General features: G+C 45.5%; 1 protein-coding gene across 3 annotated transcripts in view; it reads left to right on the top strand.

Annotated features, from left to right (window-relative positions):
• LOC121875442 (soluble guanylate cyclase 89Db-like) overlaps positions 1-20,477 on the top strand; it is a 92,468-nt gene that overhangs the window by 21,382 nt on the left and 50,609 nt on the right. For 2 of the 3 annotated variants that reach the window (XM_042380000.1, XM_042379998.1), the window contains exon 2: positions 4,639-4,695. The gene's annotated coding sequence lies outside the window, so the exon portion shown is untranslated. The remainder of the gene's footprint in view (positions 1-4,638; positions 4,696-20,477) is intronic. The other variant, XM_042379999.1, reaches the window with a different exon arrangement.

Below are 20,477 nucleotides of genomic sequence, written 5' to 3'. Positions count from 1 at the left end.
CACACCTGTACACTGTGGCACACCTGTACACTGTGACACACACTGTACACTATGACACACCTGTACACTGTGACACACCTGTACACTGTGACACACACTGTACACTATGACACACGTGTACACTATGACACACCTGTACACTGTGACACACCTGTACACTATGACACACCTGTACACTGTGACACACCTGTACACTGTGACACACCTGTACACTGTGACACACATGTACACTGTGACACACCTGTCCACTGTGACATACCTATACACTGTGACACTCCTGTACACGGTGACACACCTGTACAATGTGTCCCACCTATACACTGTAACATACCTGTAAACTGAGACACACCTGTACACTGTGACCTGTACGCTGTGACACACCTGTACAATGTGACCCACCTATACACTGTAACATACCTGTACACTGTAACACACCTGTACACTGTGGCACACTTGTACACTGTGACACACCCGTACACTGTGACACACCTGTACATTGTGACACACCTTTACACAGTGGCACACCTGTACACTGTAACACACCTGTACACTGTGGCACACTTGTACACTGTGACACACCTGTACACTGTGACACCTGTACACCGTGACACACCTTACACTGTGGCACACCTGTACACTGTGACACACCTGTACACTCAGGGCACACCTGTACACTGTGGCACACCTGTACACCGTGGCACACTGCACAGACACACACCTTGCACAGCACACCTGCACACTGTGACACCTTACACTGTGACACTACACTGTGGCACACCTGTACACCAGACACCTGCACACTGTGACACACCTGTACATCAGACACACCCTGTACACTGTGGCACACCCACTGTGGCACACTGTACACTGGTGACACACCTGCACACTGTGACACACCCCTGCACACTGTGGCACACCTGTACACTGTGGCACACCTGTGCCACGTGACCCACCCATACACTGTAACAACCCACACCAGACACACCCACACTGTGACACTACATTCAGGCACACCTGTACACCAGGCACACCCACACTGTGGCACACCTGTACACTGTGGCACACTTGCACACCAGACACACCTGTACACCAGACACACCTGTACACCAGACACACCCACACTGTGACACACCTGTACACTGTGGTCAATACCTGTACACTGTGGCACACTGGTACACTGTGGCCCACCCACACTGTAACATACCTGTACACCAGACACACCTGTACACCAGACACACCTGTACACCAGACACACCTGTACACAGACACACCTGCACACTGTGACACACCTGTACACTGTGGCACACCTGCACACTGTGGCCCACCCATACACTGTAACACACCTGTACACCAGACACACCTGTACACCAGACACACCTGCACATCAGACACACCTGTACACTGTGGCACATTCCCTGTGTACACCAGGCCCCACCCATACACTGTGCATATACCTGTACACCAGACACCTGTACACTGTGACACACCTGTACACTGTGACCCACCTGTACACCAGACACACCTTGTACACTGTGGCACACTTGTACACTGTGGCACACTTTACACTGTGGCCCACCTATACACTGTAACACACCTGTACACTGTGACACACCTGCACACTCACCAGACACACCTGTACACTGTGACACACCTGCACACTGTGACACACCTGTACACTGTGGCACACCTGTACACTGTGGCCCACCTATACACTGTAACACACCTGTACACTGTGACACACCTGTACACTGTGACACACCTGTACACTGTGACACACCTGTACACTGTGGCACACTTGTACACTGTGGCACTCCTGTACACCGTGACACACCTTTTGCAATGTGACCCACCTATACACTGTAACACACCTGTACACTGTGACACACCTGTACACTGTGACACCCCTGCACAATGTGACCCACTTGTACACTGTGACACACCTGTACACTGTGACACACCTGTACACTGTGAGGGTAAATGGTAAAGACTGGGGCTATATTGTGTTGTCTGTATTGTGTGAACTATATTGTGTGGACTATATTGTGAACTATACTGTGTTGACTATATTGTGTTAAGTTAGTGTTGCAGTGTGTAATATATGATGGCTTTTATAACACTATGTAAAGTTAGATGCATATGTCATTAATTCAATCCACTTTTTAACCTTGAGGGGATATTTTGATTAAATTTCATGAATAATAATAACAATTCTCTAGTGTACATTATAATACACCTGATAATGATGTATATGCTCTATACTGTATATATTATGAATACAAATGAAAAATATTGTCTGAGCTTTATTCTTTACAGTAATCACAGTTTTGAAGTATAATAATTTACTTTAGGATTTTCATTTGATAAGACTTCGTTTGGTAACAAGTTTAGTTCTGATTTTGCGAAGTGTTAGAGATACGGTGTTACGAGTGAGCGGTGTTACGAGTGAGCGGTCCATCGTTGGTTGTGGATTCTCAACGTGAACGTCTTTTGTTTGGGACGTCATTTCTGCCGTGTCCGCTCGCTTTGTTTACTTTAGTATGGGCCCGGCAGTGTTAAGTACAGAGTATCTCCTTTCTTATTGTACAGTATGTTTCTAGTGGTATAACGTGTAAACTTTGCTCGACTTTTATAACACCAAGTAAAGTATTATTTGTGAAAGATTATTGTTAATCATCTTTTGGAGTTCCACGGAAAATAACTTACTTATTTATGAGGTTTCGTGTGGTGGATAGACCACGTTGTTCATCGTAGTTTCTAGACTAAATAAGTCTTTACTTTTGTGTTCATTATTTTGTCACTCGGTTGAGTCATTTATTTGATCAGATTTAACTTGTATTTGTTTATTTTTGTCCATACTGATATATTTATTTTATTGTTTATTTGTTAATATATTCTGTTATTAAACTACTGCATGTATTTCAATATACCCCATAGTAATGAGGTGACAATTTGGTGGGATCTATTCCTGGACCTATAGTACAAAGTGTAATTTGTGATATTGTTACACCCTTAAGAGGCCCAAGGGTCGTAACATACAGTAACTACCTTTGAGGGTTGTTACGTTGTGGACACTCCTCGAGGCTGTTTGCTGTCTGAAGACCAACTTTTTCCATCAGTGACATTAGTCTTTGAGGAAGAAAGTGTGGAATTAATTTAGAAAAAAAGAAAAATCTTTCAACACCGCTATTAACACTTCACACATCTAGTAAACTTAACCTAACCCAAACAAACGAACCCACACCTAACCTAACCTAAACAAACGAACCCACACCTAACCTAACCTAAACAAACGAACCCACACCTAACCTAACCTAACCTAACCTAAACAAACGAACCCACACCTAACCTAACCTAACCTCCGTGTGTGTGTGAGAGACAGGTTCCTTGTGTACACCTGCTTTCCTCACCTTGAATTATCAGTGTTAATTGATTTGAAGATGGACTTGCTGTTGACTTTCTGATGAGGTTATTTGACTTGCCTCCCGAGAGAGAGAGAGAGAGAGAGAGAGAGAGAGTATTGGACATAGGCTAAAGATAATAAGTAAATAATTGTACAGAAAACAAACCCATTAATCAGGTAATTGGTTATAGAATGAACATAAGAACATAAGAAAATAGGGAGTCTGCAATAGGCCGGTTGGCCTGTGCATGGCAGCTCCTGTCGAGAGTTACTACCACTCTCTATCATCCATGAATCTATCTAGCCTCCTTTTGAAACTTTCCAGAGTTCCAGCACTTACTACAAAGTTGCTTAGCTTGTTCCACTCGTCCACCACCCTATTTGTGAACCAGTTCCTTCCTATCTCCCTCCTAAGCCTAAACTTATCCAACTTAAATCCGTTGCTCCGAGTCCTATCCTGCTCGGATATTATAAGAACTTTATCTATATCCCCTTTATTGATTCCTTTCACCCACTTAAATGCTTCTATCATATCTCCCCGCACTCTTCGTCTTTCTCGGGAATGCAAGTTAAGTTTCTTTAACCTATCTTTATATGGAAGGTTTCTAAGTCCCGGAATCATTTTTGTCATTCTTCGCTGCACCGACTCTAGTGAATTGATATCCATTCTATAATAAGGGCACCAGAACTGAACCGCATAATCGAGGTGCGGCCTGACTAGCGCAAGATATAGTTGCAATAAGACCTCTGCACTCTTATTACTTACACTTCTAGATATAAACCTAATACCTTGTTTGCCTTACTGAAATATCAACGACTGTTTTCTTATTGTAGGGTCCGAACTTACAGCACCCCCTTTGTGTTCTTTCACAAGTCGACTTCTAGGTTGATGTTGTTAAGGCTGTATACATTACCAGTATTTACCATAAGTGCGCTGTACTTCTAAAAGAATTCCATTTGCCATTTTTCAGACCACCCCTGCAGTTTATTTAGATCCTCCTGTAGTGCATTTGCATCCTGCCCTGAATTAATCTGCCGCCCTATTTTGGTGTCATCCGCAAATTTGCTTATGTCACTGCTGATCCCAGTATCTAGATCGTTTATGTAGATTATGAACAAGAGTGGGCCTAGTACTGACCCCTGGGGAACCCCACTGGTTACACGGCCCCACCTGTAGACATTGGAATTAAGGAAACAGGTAACTTCAATCACTAATTTCACATTTTTTTTTCTTCCAGGATACACAACACCATCGCCCTCCCACACCCTGGACACAATAACGCAACAGGACAGGTGTGAGTAATGTTTACCTGTGATGTTGTTAATGAGTTTAATTAATGTCAGGTGAGGTCGTTATTCACCTGAGAGATTATAACTTTCTTTCAAGTAGTTATTTTACCCTTAAATGAATTAGTTATTAGAAGAAGGGGAATTTTCCTTGCCATTTAACGTTGAGGGAATGAGAAGGAAGGAGAGAGGACAAAGGAAGGACGGACTGGGACCTGCTATTGTTAGGGGAGACGTGATGAGCCTGGAGGGGAAATAATCTCGTCTGCTAGGGGAAAAAACATTTAGAATGCTTGGTAAAACTCATGTCTAGGGGAAATTACTGTGATTGGTATTGTTGGGGGAGAGAATGTGAGGGAAAAGATAGAAGTGACATTGATCTGGTGGGGGAAATGGGGAAATAATAGTCACCAGTTTGGGAAATAATATTAATTTGGTGGGGGAAATGAATGGAAATGGGGAAGAAGATTCATATTTTAGGGGATTTTTTTTGTTAACACGGATAGGGAAATACTTATTTAGCAAGGGAAATAATATACATTGGACTGTTATTCCTAGGGAGGTTATGTGGGGAAATAGGGAAAAAAGACTTGCTTGTTATGGGACATTAATGACATAGAAGCTGATATTGATAGGGAGGAAAGTTGGAGGACTAGGGAAAAAATTTAATCTAGTGAGGAGGTCATTGTGAAAATAACTTGGGCCAAAGTTCCCTTTTTTTTCCTTTCATTTTATAAGCGTGAGAGTTGGAGGTGAGGGCAGGAGAGTTGGAGTGGAGTGGGCAGGGAGAGCTGGGAGTGGAGGGGCAGGAGAGCTGGAGGAGGTGCAGGGAGAGTTGGAGTGAGGGCAGGAGAGTTGGAGGAGGGCAGGAGGCTGGAGTGAGGGCAGGAGAGTTGAGTGAGTGGGTAGGGAGAGTTAAGTGAGAGTGGGCAGTGGTGGAAGGGATGGCTGAGAGGAAGAGGAGGAGGAGGAAGATGAAGAAGAGGGGGCATGCAAAAGAGAGTGAGGTCGAAAGCTTGAGGGGGGGAGATAAAGAAGGAATGAGAGAGAGAGAGAGAGAGAGAGGGGGGGAGACACAGAGAAAGACGTAAGACAATGAATGAAAGTGAGATGAATTTAAAGAAAACGAGAGAGAGAGAGAGAGCGAGCAAGCACAGTTTCTTATCATTCTGTTGCCTCAGTCCTGACGTTTGTGGCGAAATGAACGGATATCAATCCTCCTCCTCTCCTCCTTCTTCCTCCTCCTCTTCCTCCTCTTTTCTTTCCTCACTTTTTCCTCCTCCTCTCTTCCTCCTCCTCCTCCTCTCTTAAAGGGATAGCTACTACTACTACTACTACCATTTTTTTTTTTTTTTTTTTTTTCAACGTGGCTCCAACCTCCCAATAGCCACACCTTCAGCCACCATTTATTTGCCCTAATATTAAATATCCTAATACATAAGAAGCTATCCTATCTGTGTTAAATTAGTTGAGCCGCAGATCTATGCGGCATTCAGTGACTGTAGCCTCAGTCAATATCTGCAGCAGTTGTCGGAGTAGGGGCAGAAGCTCTCGTTCCCCTGAGGCAGAGCAGAGCCGACCGAAGGAGAGAGAAGGACAGTCGACATCTCATCCAGGCTGTAACATAACTTCTGGGCTGCTGCTTCTGTTCGGAGATCAACTCCGCGAGTCTGGCGTAGAAACATCTTGCACTTGGGCCCATCCCACCAGAGGTTGGAACACTAGAGGAGTGAAGCTGCCTTGATCAACGTTTTGAATTCTCTCCCCATATGCCCTTCTCTTGTCGTTCTCGTTCCTCCTATGTGCAGCATCGAGAGCTAGGTTACGGTGACAAGCGGCCATGGGATCAAAAACTGATGTCGAAGAAAGCTCGCTGTCCCCGCGTCCAGAATCCTCGAGCACTGACGTCCACACGGGCTTCGTTAGATGTGTTTGAAGTCCTGTGTTGAAAGATCTTGCCATCCAATGGAAGGAGGGTCGGTTCTACCATGACGTCCCGACAGATTTCCTTCAACATATTTGCTGTGAGATCCCTTACCTCGTCATGCCTCATGCATATGAAGCCCCCCTTCTTGCAGACCATGGCGTGATCGCCATCATAGGAAGAGCCACACACGCATTGGGAGGGCAAACCTTCTACTAGCCAACCGTACTTTAGAGCAATGGCATCTGTAAATTCTTGTTTATTAAGACTGAAACCATTTGCCCTTATCGGTAACGTAGTTAACCAGTTCGAGGCGCCCACCTCCTGCGCTATAGCTACTTTTTTTTTAAAATTTTCTGGAACCTGCAGCAATCGTTGCTGCAACTTTTCATTTTGGCAGTGCTGTCGATCTGTCGTAATGGACCTACGAATCTTATTTACTTCGCTGGTATCCACTTCCCCTGTTGCATTCTGGGCTATTATGTGGTCCGTGAGGGCTGCACTGAGCTTAAGTGAATTTTGATGTTCAGTGTCAGCAATCTCCTCTGGATTAGTTAGTCCCATCCCTCCCAGTCTTGGTGGAAGTGCAAGAAGTGTTCTTTCTGCTGGGGTTAAGTCAGGGTGTTTCACTAATTTGGGAATGAACTTGACACTGATAGCTTCTTCCAGAGGGTGGAGGAGGGGTCCGATATTCAGGGATAGTACGCATCAGGTAGTTCCAGCGATGCTTGACTCCATGGGTGAATGCTGCAAAGGCCGCATGTGGCTCTGTGTTAGCAATCTCAGACAGAGCTTGGATTTCACTAACCCACTCATTCACCTTTCCCGCTACGTACTCGGTCTTGAAGTCCGTAGTGCCAATTACTGCGCCTAGATGTCTTTGGCCGTCCTTAGTTATTTTGACCTCACTTCCGCCAAAAACCTCCAATGCCCGTTCATAATGTTCTGGCTTCACGATGAGGAAGGACTTGCTGGCGTTTGGGTGGTACCCTATTTGTGGACCTCGCGATGTTACCAAGTCCCACCACTTTTTGATGCCCTCCACTTTTCCTGCTCCTGTAAGGTCATCAGCATATGCCACTTGTTTGACCCCAGTTGTTTCAAATTTTATTTCTTGTTGGAGCACTGATAGGCCAATTGCATACATTGCCATTGCAACGGGGTCCCCCTGTGTTGTTCCCTCGGTCGACTGTAGGATGGTATCACCTCATAGAGCCTTGTTGTTTACTATGTAGAGGTCTGAAGGATTCCTATACGAATTTTCAACATACATCGCAAAGCTTGGACACTTGATCTTGATGTTGTGCAGTGCAGCCTTGCGGTTAAGTATGTTGAATGCATTTGAAGCATCCACCAGGAGAACGGCCTCACAATCACGCTGCTCAAATATCAATCTCATGGCGTGAATGGCCGCCTCCCCACCAGCCTGGTGGCCAGCACTACTACTACTGCTGCTGCTGCTGCTGCTGCTGCTGCTGCTTTTATTTTATTTTTTATTGTGGCCTCCAGCCTCCCCCAATAGCCACACCTTCGCCGCCATTTTAATACCTTAATATTAAATATCCTAATACATAAGTAGCTATCCTAGCAGTGTTGAGCGGAAGAGTCACAGATCTATGCGTGATAGAAATTAGGTTAACTACTTGAAATTATGAATACTTGGTTTTCCTATGGAACCGTATATTTTTAATGAGTGCTATTGTTTGTGCTACTAATAATATATTTAGAATTCCTCAAACATATAATGATTTAAATGAAATCCACATGGAATAACGAAATTAAAAAAAAAAAAAAAAATTTTCATTACTTCCATTACGAATGCCATCAGGCACTGTGTTTGTTGACAGTCGGTCGGAGGGGGTTGGGTCATGTAGCATCTGGCACATCGGCTGTCATGTGTCTTGTCGGTTAAAGAGGAGACTTGCGTCGCCCATGATTCGTGAACTTCCCACGAGTAGACGTAAACATGTCTTGCAGATGTAAAATGAAAGAGAGAATTGTTGTGTGCTTGCTGAGTCGCCCTCAGTGATGAATGATCTTGGTCAGTTGTCATTTCCTAGAAATATCTTTGGGTAAAATAAGAAAGTGAGAGTGCGAGTGAGAGAGAGTCGATTGATGCTTGTGCTTGAGTGTGGGTGGTGTGCCTAGAATACATGTTCACATATATAATTGTGCTTAAGATACTATAAGGTCGATTGGCTGCAAGTAAGTTGAGTTATTTTTATATATTTTGAGTACATTAACTATGTTAATGACGGTTTCTGTAATAACTAATAATATATTCTTCTGTGAAGCTCCTGAAAATTTTGACATGTGCGGTAGTAGCTATATCAGGCTGGTCGACTTGAACCACACATGAAATGACTCCAGTCATGTCTCAATTTTTTAGTGTGTGTGTGTTGGGAATTTGTACACTATCAATAAATATACAGTGAATTAAAAAATTTCTCAATGTTCTAATTTCCTCAATATAACTGCATATGGCTTCAAAATTTCTCCAAAGAAGTGTTCAAATTTCTGTAATCTTCCTGGGGCTTATACAGCCCCCGAACTCCCAGATATTTAGGCCTGCTTCACAAAGAGGCTGCCCATGGGCCTCCACAGGTTCAACTGGCACTGCCCATTCCTCCCAGTCTCGGTGGTAGCAAGGAGTGATCTTTCTGTTGGGGTTAAGTGAGGGTGTTTCACTAATTTGGGAATGAAATTGACGCTATTAGCTTCTTCCAGGAGGGTGGAGAGGACCCCAGATCAGGGGATAGTGGCCCAGCCTCCCAATAATAGCCATTAACAATTCTCGCCGTCATTTTATTACTTTTAATATTAAATATCCAATACATAAGTAACTACCAAGTTGTGTTGAGTCAGTTGAGCCGCAGATCTGGCGGCATTCAGTGATCAAGGCCTCACAGTCGATATCTGCAATCAACTAAATATTCAAGTATAAAAGTCGTTTAAAAATAAATAAATAAATAAATAAAAAGTCTCGCTCCATGAATCAACTCACTATAAATAATAAATGGTGAGAAAAAAAAAACTATGACACATCTGAAAAGTGAACTCGTCGGAAATAAAAAAATAACAAAAATAAATAAATTGGCTGAAAAATAGCAAGTTACCTTTCCTAGATTCAGGTGTAATGTAATGTACACAGATGATTATTGGGGGGCTCTGGCAGGTGAGAATCAACCAGGTGATACTGTATAATAAAGGTGTACCCGCTGGTGTTGACAGGCGCCCAGGTAACTCCGTGCCAATCTCTCCCTCCCTCCCTGTCTGTCTTCATTCTCCTACTCCTCCCTTTCTTCTTCTCCTCCACCTTGTCGTCTCGTCCTCTACTCTTCCTCCCCGTTTCCTCTCCCTCCTCCTGCTCTCCCTCTTCCCACCCTTTATTCTCACTTTTCTCATCCACGTTCTCTCTTCCCTCACTACGGGCTGAGTAGAGGACTGGAGCGAGGGAACGAGGGGCTGGGAGTGAGGGAAAGAGGGCCTGGGGGGCTAGATAGAGGTCTGGAATGAGGAGGTAGGGGAACCAGGGGCTGGGTAGTGGGGCTGAGGGCTGCCAGGTGAGGGCTAACCAGCAACAGTGCTTGACTGGCCTTGAGTCCCATTAAACTCAATGTGACTCTGGCTCACATTCACCCTCACTTCTATCCTCCTGCCATTCTTCCTCCACCTACCCCCCTTCCTACACCCTCCTCCCAACAACAGTCTCCCTCCACTCCAGCCTCTAATTCTCCCACATTCTCCCTCCTCCTCCTCTCTCCTCCTTCTCTCCCTTCCTTTGCTTCCTTCTCTTAACTCCTTCCTTGGTAATCAACTAATCATGAACCTGTCCTTACCTATTTTCATCAACACACACACACACACACACACACACACACACATTAAATGATATAAACTACCACAATCACCACAGTTCATAATATACACACAAAATCCGCAAATTAAGCGTGTAAGGTTACACTCACTCAGTACTCACACCAGGTGAGGCGAGGGAAGCTAATTAACTCTAGCATCAAGGGTTAAGGTGTTGACGTGGTGGAGACAGAGACGGAGGGGGGTGGGGGGTGTTGACGTGGGGAGGGGTGAGGTTGACGTGGGGGGAGGCTGAGGTGTTGACGGGGAGGTGAGGTGTGTTGACGGTGGGGAGGTGAGGTGTGTTGGACGTGGGGGAGGTTGAGGTGTGTTGACGTGGTGGGGAGGTGTGTGAGGTGTGTTGACGTGGGGAGGTGTCGACGTGGGGGAAAGGGGTGAGGTGTGTTGACGGGGGAAAGGGGAGGGGGTTGACGTGGGGGAAAGGGTGAGGTGTGTTGACGGGGGAAAGGGTGAGGTGTGTTGGACGGGGGAAAGGGTGAGGTGTATTGACGTGGGGAGGGTGAGGTAAAGGACGTGGGGGAGGGGTGAGGTGTTGACGCGGGGGAAGGGGTGAGGTGTGGACGTGGGGAAGGTGAGGTGTGTTGACGTGGGGGAGGTGGAGGTAAGGACGCGGGGGAAGGGGTGAGGTGTGTTGACGTGGGGGGAAAGGGTGAGGGGTTGACGTGGGGGAAAGGTGAGGTGTTGACGGGGGGGAAAGGGTGAGGAAGACGTGGGGAAAGGCGGTGAGGTATTGACGTGGGGAGGGGTGAGGTGTGTTGACGGGGGAAAGGGGTGAGGTATTGACGTGGGGGAGGGTGAGGTGTGTTGACGTGGGGGAGGGGTAAAGGACGCGGGGAAGGTGAGGTGTGCTGACGGGGGGAAGGTGAGGTGTGTTGACGTGGGATATGTTTTGGACGTCAGAGAGTTTGTTTTTCATACCGACCGAAGTGATGATACGAAGTTGTTTTTTGTTTTTCTTTCTTGTGTTGTTGCTGGTTGCTTTTTATTTTCTTGTTTGTTGTTGTTTTGTTGTTATGGATTGCTGTTTCTTTTGTTGTTGCTAAGGTTATTATTTTTGTTATTGCTGTTGTTATATTAATTGTTGTTTTTCCTGATTCCTTTATTATTATTATTATTATTATTATTATTACTAGCTTAAAAATAATAATAATAATAATAATAATAATAATAATAATAATAATAATAATAATAATAATAATAATAATAATAATAATAATAATAATAATAACAATAATAATTAATAATAATAATAATAATAATAATGATCAACATCACACACATCTCTGCACACTGACGCCTTTACCTGGGCACTCTGAGTTGTATCCTGAGTACTTAATGAAACAAGGATGTGAGTGGGGGGAGAGGGCGTGTGGGTGTGTGAGTGGGGTGAGAAGGAGACAGGGTGTGGGGTGCAGAGAGAGGTGTGGGTGTGGGTGGAGGTAGAGAGAGATTGTGTGTGTGTGTGTGTGTGTGTGTAAATACATACATACGTAAATACATACATACCCTGTACACCTACGAGTATGTCACCAGATGTATTGTTTTTTTCCTATTCACTTTGTTACCTGTATCGAACACGTCCCAAAGATTCAAAAAAAGAGTTTGTTTACAGCTGACGTTAACGAGGCCGTATGCGTAGGTCATTCAGTGCTGTATGTATGTATGTATGTATGTATGTATGTATGTATGTATGTATGTATGTATAGAAGAAAGTTTGCTTGCTTGGCGACCTGTGGTGTAATGGTCACCATGTTCTGCCTCGCAAGTGAGTGGACTCTGGTTCTATCCTGCAGGTGAAATTATGGACAAGTTTCTTTTACGCCATTTGCCTCTGTCTACCCAGCAGTACTGGGGACCTGATGTCAATCGATTTGCGGATCGTGTTCCGGGGGTAAATAGTTAGTCAGTGCAGTTATGAGTTGTCCGGGTCTTCTTTCGGCTATTCCTGACACTGGGTCATGCAGCCTGTTAACTCCAGGGTGTGTGGTTGTTGTAAAGGACGACAGCTTTACACCTTTAAAACAAATTCACGCCGAGGTGGGTTTTTAATGTATTGTATCCTGATTCGAGGGGCATCCATTATGTATGTATGTATGTACAAGAGTATGTAGTATATGATGGGTGGATGTCGTGATGGATGGATGTCGTGTGGATGGATGGATGTCGTCTGTCAGTCTGTCGTGGGTGATCATATACTCTCTCTTTTCTTCCTTCCTCCTGTTGGTCCCTACTCTGACCAGTTGTCTTCCTCGTCGCCTGGGCCTGAAACTTTTTCCCAACTGGCATCACAAGACCTGGTGCCTGTAATTACGGGCTTAGTGACTGGTGCTGGTGGAGGGGTGAGGAGAGGTGTGAAGGTGAAAGGAGGATGGAGGGGTAATGGGAGGTGTGGAGGGCGGTAGGGGTGTGTGAAGGGTGGTGGAAGTATGTGAAGGTGAGGGAGGGGTGATGGAGGTGTGATGGAGGGTGGTAGGCGTGGAAGTGAAGGGATGATAGAGGTGTGTGAGGAGGAAGATAGGCGCAGGTGGGATGGAGGGTGGATGGCGCAGAGAGGAGAGTGGAGGGGTAAAAAGAGGAGGCAAGGAAGTGGAGGGCAGTGGAAGGCAGGAAGGCAACGGCATAAATAAGTATTGTGGTAAGGAAATTAATACAGGGATGATGATATGAAAAAGGGGGGTTATGGTGAGGTCGCCCAGATGAAGGAGGGCTAGAAGGATGGAAGGATGATGGAGTGTCCAGGAGGTGAATAAGGAGATAGAAGGATGATGGAGATTGTCAGAGGTGAGTAAGGGTGATGAAGGGTGATGGGGTAGTCAGGAGGTGAGTAAGGGTGATGGAAGAGTGATATTGGAGTGACTGGAGAGGAGAGCGTGAGACAGCCGTGATATAATACAGATAGAAGGATACTGAAGGTTGATAAATGGTTGAAGGAGTCGTGGTGGTCCACTGATCCTATAACCATTTTATGATTGAAGGACTGACCTGTCTCTCCCTCCTCCTGAAACACTTGGCATTGAGAAGGAGGCGATGAAGGTGGAGGAGGACTCACCCTTCAATATGTAGATTCATGCATATAGGGTGTGTGTGTGTGTGTGTGTGTGTGTGTGTGTGTGTGTGTGTGTGTGTGTGTGTGTGTGTGTGTGTGTTTGTGTGTGTGTGTGTGTGTGTGTGTGTGTGTGTAATAACAATAATAATAATAATAATAATTAACGGTTTATTGAAGAGCATGGCAGCCGGAAGGCTGAAATATATATGAAAGCCATATTAATTGGGGGAATGGGTCACTTGATCATTTAAATAATATACAAGCAATATAAGTGACAATAAATATGATATATACTAACCAGGTGGGGAGAAGGCCATACTACAGGGCATTTTCAACATAAAGACAGTGTAAAAAGGTAAGATTGATTGGGGAGTGAATACACCTGTTGATTGGCGTTGATGTATAATTTGCAATGGCTGGGACTGGGCTGTTCTTATAGCGATCAGTGTACTTGCCTCGTATGGACTGGATGTGCTGTGGTGTGGATCAGTAATTCAGACGAGGATCTCTGGTGGTAGTAGTAGCCGGTGTCGAGGATGATGCAGAAGCTTCTCGCCAAACTTGCAGATGAGGTCGGTGATGGTCAGGAGAGAGAGCCGAGAGGGTCAGTGTGTTGAGCGTCACTTGATATGTGGAGTAGGAAGGAGAGAATAATCTTGCATGCCCTCTTTGTAATTAGTTCTAGGTGTTTACGTTGTGAGGCATTTAGGGAGAAAGACCAGGCAGGGGAGGCATAGGTGAGCTTTGGGAAGTATGAACGTTGAGTAAACACTGAGGAGTTTCGGGTGCAGGAACCTGAGGGACCTAAGTCGGCGGAGGAGGTGGAGACGAAACTGGAGGATTTGGACAACTTTCACTGACGTGTGGTTTCTAATTTAGTTTGTTGTCTATGGTGACGCCGAGGAGAGCTTAGTGTGGAGTCTAAGCAACCTGGAGTGTAAGCTGGGGCCTAAGTAATGGAAGGTGGGACAACGCCAGAGGAGAGGTTGATGTGCATAACGATGGTCTTGCAAGGTTGCGGCTAAATTTTAGGAGACTGGTTCAACAAATTCTGGAGGGCGGTGTAGTCGGGAGCAGAGTTGTTGACACTGATGCCAATGGTGGACTCGTTGTCGAACATTTCCAGAGCAGGGCATCATTGATAAGCAAGAGGAAGCAGAGCAGTCCCATCTTGGTGCCTCGGGAGACGCCACAGGTCGATAGCTTTGTTGATGATTAAATTGGGTAGGGTACGATTCAGCGCCGCCAATTCAGCGCCGCCGTTTGAGCGCCACCGTTTCAGCGCCAGCCCATTTCAGCGCCAGACTATTCAGCGCCGAGACCTTTCAGCGCCAGTGCGTTCCGTTCAACATCTCTGTGGGAAACAATTGTTGTCTTCTCCCAGTTCCTCTCCGGTATGGACGACCAACCTAACCTAACCTAACCTAACCTAACCTAACCACGTTAATGAAAGACAGATAGCTTCTGAGTTGAACGGAACGCACAGGCGCTGTGAGGTCTCGGCGCTGAATAGTCTGGCGCTGAAATGGGCTGGCGCTGAAACGGCGGCGCTGAAACAGCGGCGCTGAAACGGCGGCGCTGAATTGGCGGCGCTGAATTGGGCTATCCCCGATTAAATTCAGGTCGACTAGGTCAATGCTTTGGTGAAGTCAATGAAGGTGACAGCCACCGACGTTTCGTTTTTCCATATGGCGGTATATGTAGTCGAGAAAGCTGACAAGACAGGTGAGTGGTGGAGGAAGTTTAATATTGCCTAATTGTTGAGGATCTATGGCGCTCTCCAATATCAGCATAAGCCTATCAAACACGAAACTTTCTACAGATTGGTTGGGTTTTGGGTGATGGCAATGGGTCGTAGCTCATTCAAGGATTGTGGGCTGGTTGACTTGGGCACTGGTGACACATATAAGGTCTTTCAGTTAGCTGGTCATCTTGCTTGGCTGAGGGAAGTATTGATGATGGAACAGAGGGGTTTTGCTAGTTCTGGGGAGAACTCCTTGAAGAGTTTCAAGCGCTTTAACTTCAGTTTATTCAGACGTTTTGCTACTTCAAATTCTTCTACTAAGTCAGTGGGAAAGGGGGCTGGTAGGTAAGCAGGGAGACTGGTTGTGTCAAGCCAGGGGAGCGTCTGGCATATAGTAGGAAATGGTTATTTGTTTGTTCAGCTGCGTCAACATTAGTGAGATGGCTAAGGAAGGAGGGGGTGTCTTATTGTGTTTAGTCCACAGAGTTCTTTAAGCACCATACCACTGACTGATGTTGGTCTGCTTGTGTGTTGCAACTTGGATGGGTAGTGAGACTTCTTTGCAGTGCGTATTGCGGATGACTTGGTTGCGAAGAGACCTGTAGCGGTTGTGGTCATTGAGATAAAGGCTGCATGAGTCTTCAATAATAATATAATAATAATTAACGGTTTATTGAAAAGTTCTGCAGCCCGGAGGCTGAAAATATACATTAGACAAAAAATTACTATTACATACATTTGTGGTTTAACAAAAGCCTTCATTGAGAAAGGTAAAGGAACATACAGTGAACGTACAGATTAATGTTTACAGTGGAGGTCACGTAGATCATGTGAGCTGAGGTGTTGAACAGCAGACACGTAGTGTAGTAACTCCCTCACAGGTGGTGTTATGAGGGACCTGGCGTGGTGTAGTAATTCCCTCACAGATAGTGTTATAAGGGACCACGTGGTGTAGTAACTCCCTTACAGATGGTGTTATGAGGGCCTGACGTGGTGTAGTAATTCCCCACAGATGGTGTTATAAGGGACCTACGTGGTGTAGTAATTCTCACAGATGGTGTTATGAGGGACCTGGCGTGGTGTAGTAATCTTCACAGATAGTGTTATGAGGGCCTGACGTGGTGTAGTAATTCCCTCACAGATGGTGTTATAAGGGACCTCACGTGGTGTAGTAATTCCCTCACAGGTGGTGTTATGAGGACCTGGCGTGGTGTAGTAATTCCTCACAGATAGTGTTATGAGGGCCTGACGTGGTGGTAATCACAGATGGTGTTATAAGGGACCTCACGTGGTAGTATTTCCTCACAGATGGTGTTATGAGGGGCCTGAAGTGGTGTAGTAATTCCCTCACAGATGGTGTTATGAGTGGGCCTGACGTGGTGCAGTAGTTCCTCACAGATGGTAAGGAGGAACTGGCGTGGTGTAGTAATTTCACAGATGGTGTTATTAAGGAACTCATGGTGTAGTAACTCCCTCACAGATGGTGTTATGAGGGATTACGTGGTGTACGAATTCCTCACAGATGGTGTTATGAGGACCTCACGTGGTGTAGTATCTCACAGATGGTGTTATGAGGGACCTCACGTGGTGTAGATTTCCTCACAGATGGTGTTATGAGGTCACGGTGTAGTGACCTCAGAGATGGTGTTATGAGAGGGCCTCACGTGGTGTAGTATTTCACAGATGGTGTTATGAGGCCTCACGTGGGTAATTTCACAGATGGTGTTATGAGGGGCCTGACGTGGTGTAGTAACTCCTCGCAGATGGTGTTATGAGGGACCTCACGTGGTGTAGTATTTCACAGATGGTGTTATGAGGGCCTCACGTGGTGTAGTAATTCTCACAGATGGTGTTAGTGAGGGGCCTGACGTGGTGTAGTAACTCCCTCGCAGATGGTAGTTATAAGGACCTCACGTGGTGTAGTATTTCCTCACAGATGGTGTTATGAGGGGCCTCACGTGGTGTAGTAATTCCCTCACAGATGGTGTTATGAGGGGCCTGACGTGGTGTAGTAACTCCCTCGCAGATGGTGTTATGAGGGACCTCACGTGGTGTAATAATTCCTCACAGATGGTGTTATGAGGGGCCTGACGTGGTGTAGTAATTCCTCTAGATGGTGTTATGAGGACCTCGTGATGTTGTGTTATCTGGTGGTGTTATGAGGGCCTCGTGGTGTAAGTAACTCCCTCACAGATGGTGTTATGAGGGACCTGACGTGGTGTAGTAATTCCCTCACAAATGGTGTTATATGGGTGAGGTGTGGTCCCAGGCCTTCCTATCGTGGATGGATTAACACATCGCTGGTTGTTGTTGGGTCTCACGGGCCGTTATCACTGGGTACCTGGGACCTCACTCAGTGAAGGATGAAGTTGAGTACGATTCAGCTGTTACTGTTAATTTCTTCTCAATGACTTAAGCTCTTCACCTCTGTTCAACACTGGTTCAATTTCTTTCCTAAATGAAGTAGCTTCTAACTTGAACTGTTGATATTCGATGGGGAGGAGAGGTTCAGGAGGGAGTGTGTGTGTGTGTGTGTGTGTGTGTGTGTGTGTGTGTGTGTGTGTGTGTGTGTGTGTGTGTGTGTGTGTGTGTGTGTGTGTGTGTGTGTGTGTGTGTGTGTGTGTGTGTGTGTGTGTGTGTGTGTGTGTGTGTGTGTGTGTGTGTGTGTGTGTGTGTGTGTGTGTGTGTGTGTGTGTGTGTGTGTGTGTGTGTGTGTGTGTGTGTGTGTGTGTGTGTGTGTGTGTGTGTGTGTGTGTGTGTGTGTGTGTGTGTGTGTGTGTGTGTGTGTGTGTGTGTGTGTGTGTGTGTGTGTGTGTGTGTGTGTGTGTGTGTGTGTGTGTGTGTGTGTGTGTGTGTGTGTGTGTGTGTGTGTGTGTGTGTGTGTGTGTGTGTGTGTGTGTGTGTGTGTGTGTGTGTGTGTGTGTGTGTGTGTGTGTGTGTGTGTGTGTGTGTGTGTGTGTGTGTGTGTGTGTGTGTGTGTGTGTGTGTGTGTGTGTGTGTGTGTGTGTGTGTGTGTGTGTGTGTGTGTGTGTGTGTGTGTGTGTGTGTGTGTGTGTGTGTGTGTGTGTGTGTGTGTGTGTGTGTGTGTGTGTGTGTGTGTGTGTCAAAGCCGTAATTCTCTTGCCTCACACAGCTTCTCAATACCAGAAGTCAACTTTGGCGTCGAGTTAAGGTTTGTGGCCGTCATCTTTTGTCACGAGGTCTTGTGCTGGTGACCAACTAATAATATTCCTTTCACAAATAAGAACGCCGGGGGTACAGGGGTCGATTTTTTTCCTAATATATTCGTGTTATTTGGTTGGAGTTGATTGAGGTTAGGTTAGGATACGTTGGGTTAAATTAAATTAAATTATATTAAATTAGTCTAAATTACATTAAAATTCGTCAAATTAACTTCGATTAGATTAAGATAGAACAGGTTTATTTAGGTTAGGTCAGGTAGGTTAGGTTCACTTAAGGTAATTAAATCAGCCTGGGTTTGGGTTCAGTGATTAGGGAGTCTGAACGTGATGATGGGAGTCCGCTTATTTGCCACTCCTAAATCCCTATTGGTACTCGGTGGTGGCTAGGGAACTACACACGTGACCACTGAGATACAAACAACCTAACCTAACCATCACTCGTCTCTCTCTCTCTCTTGTATAAGTAAACCAAGGATTACAACAGGAAGGAGGAGGAGGAGGAGGAGGTGAAGGAGAGGAGGTGATGGAAGAGGTTCTCAACCATCTCATGTTTCAAGTGAAAGACAAACTTGCCCTAATAATAATAATAATAATAATAATAATATATATAATAATAATAATTAACGGTTTATTGAAAAAATTCTGCAGCGAAGGCTGAAGAAATATACATGGACATATGACTTATTACATACATTGGTGGTTTAACAAAAGCCTTCATTAGAAAGGTGAAGGAACATACAGTGAACATACAGATTAATGTTTACACACGTGTCATGTGAGCTGAGGTGTTGAACAGCAGACACGTAGTGTAGTAACTCCTCCCCAGATGGTGTTAGGAGGAACTCACGTGGTGTGTAGTAGTTCCTCAGGTGGTGTTATGAGGGGCATCACGTGGTGTAGTAATTCCCTCGCAGATGGTGTTATGAGGGCCTCACGTGGTGTAGTACTCCCTCACAGATGGTGTTATGAGGGCATCACGTGGTGTAGTAATTCCCCACAGATGGTGTTATGAGGGGCCTGACGTGGTGTACTGGTGTAGTAATTCCCTCACAGATGGTGTTATGAGGAACTCACGTGTAGTAATTCCCTCACAGATGGTGTGATGAGGACTTGACGTGGTGTAGTAATTCCCTCACATATGGTGTTATGAGGGACATGTGGTGTAGTAATTCCCTCACAGATGGTGTTATATGAGTTAGGTTTGGTCTTAGGCCTTCCTATCGTAGACGGATTAACACATCGCTGGTTGTTGTTGGGTCTCACGGGCCGTTATCACTGGGTACCTGGGACCTCACTGTGTGAAGGTTAACTTGGGTACGACTGTTACTGCTGAGTTGTTCTCACTGACTTAAGCACTGTTCACCACTGTTCCTCTGTTTAACACTGTTGTAACTTCTGGCGAGAACTTTTGATATTCCGGTGGGAGGAGGGTTCAGGGGAGGGTTGGTATGGGCCAACGACAGTTGACCTGGCTGCTCGAGAGGAGCGCCAGGTACGTCTTGACCCTTCGGTGGTCAATGATGTAGTAATCTGTATTGGTTCATGCCTGCATGGCAGCACCTAGACATGTTTTGCAGAATGTCTTTTTCCTCAAAGATAAGACACAAACAGCCTTCATAGACCTTAAATCAGCCTTTGATGTAGCTTATAGAGACATTATACTTGAGCAAGTAGCTATTTTGGCATCCAAGGTAACCTGACATGGATAAAGGGGTTATCTGTCCAACAGGTATGCCAGTGTTCTGTTTAGGGAGTTAAAAGTACCAGAATGAGAGCATTTAACCTTGCACGCCTCAGGGAGGAGTGTTAAGTCCTATGTTCTTTAATATACTGATGCACAAGCTTATGGCTGACATTCCAGTTCAGCCGAATGAAACTGTAATATGTTATGCTGATGATATCTGCATTATGACACAGACCAAGCCCAGGCCCCAAGCCTTGCTGGATGTATTTGCTCAGAGGACTGTGGAATGAAGTCTCATAATAAGAGGAGGTGAAGGGGGGTGAAGTGATGAAAG

Source organism: Homarus americanus, unplaced genomic scaffold (assembly GCF_018991925.1).
Source record: "Homarus americanus isolate GMGI-L3 unplaced genomic scaffold, GMGI_Hamer_2.0 scaffold13802, whole genome shotgun sequence".
In the NCBI taxonomy this organism is placed as follows: Eukaryota; Metazoa; Arthropoda; class Malacostraca; order Decapoda; family Nephropidae; genus Homarus; species Homarus americanus.
This window is presented reverse-complemented; position numbering and strand designations above follow the sequence as displayed.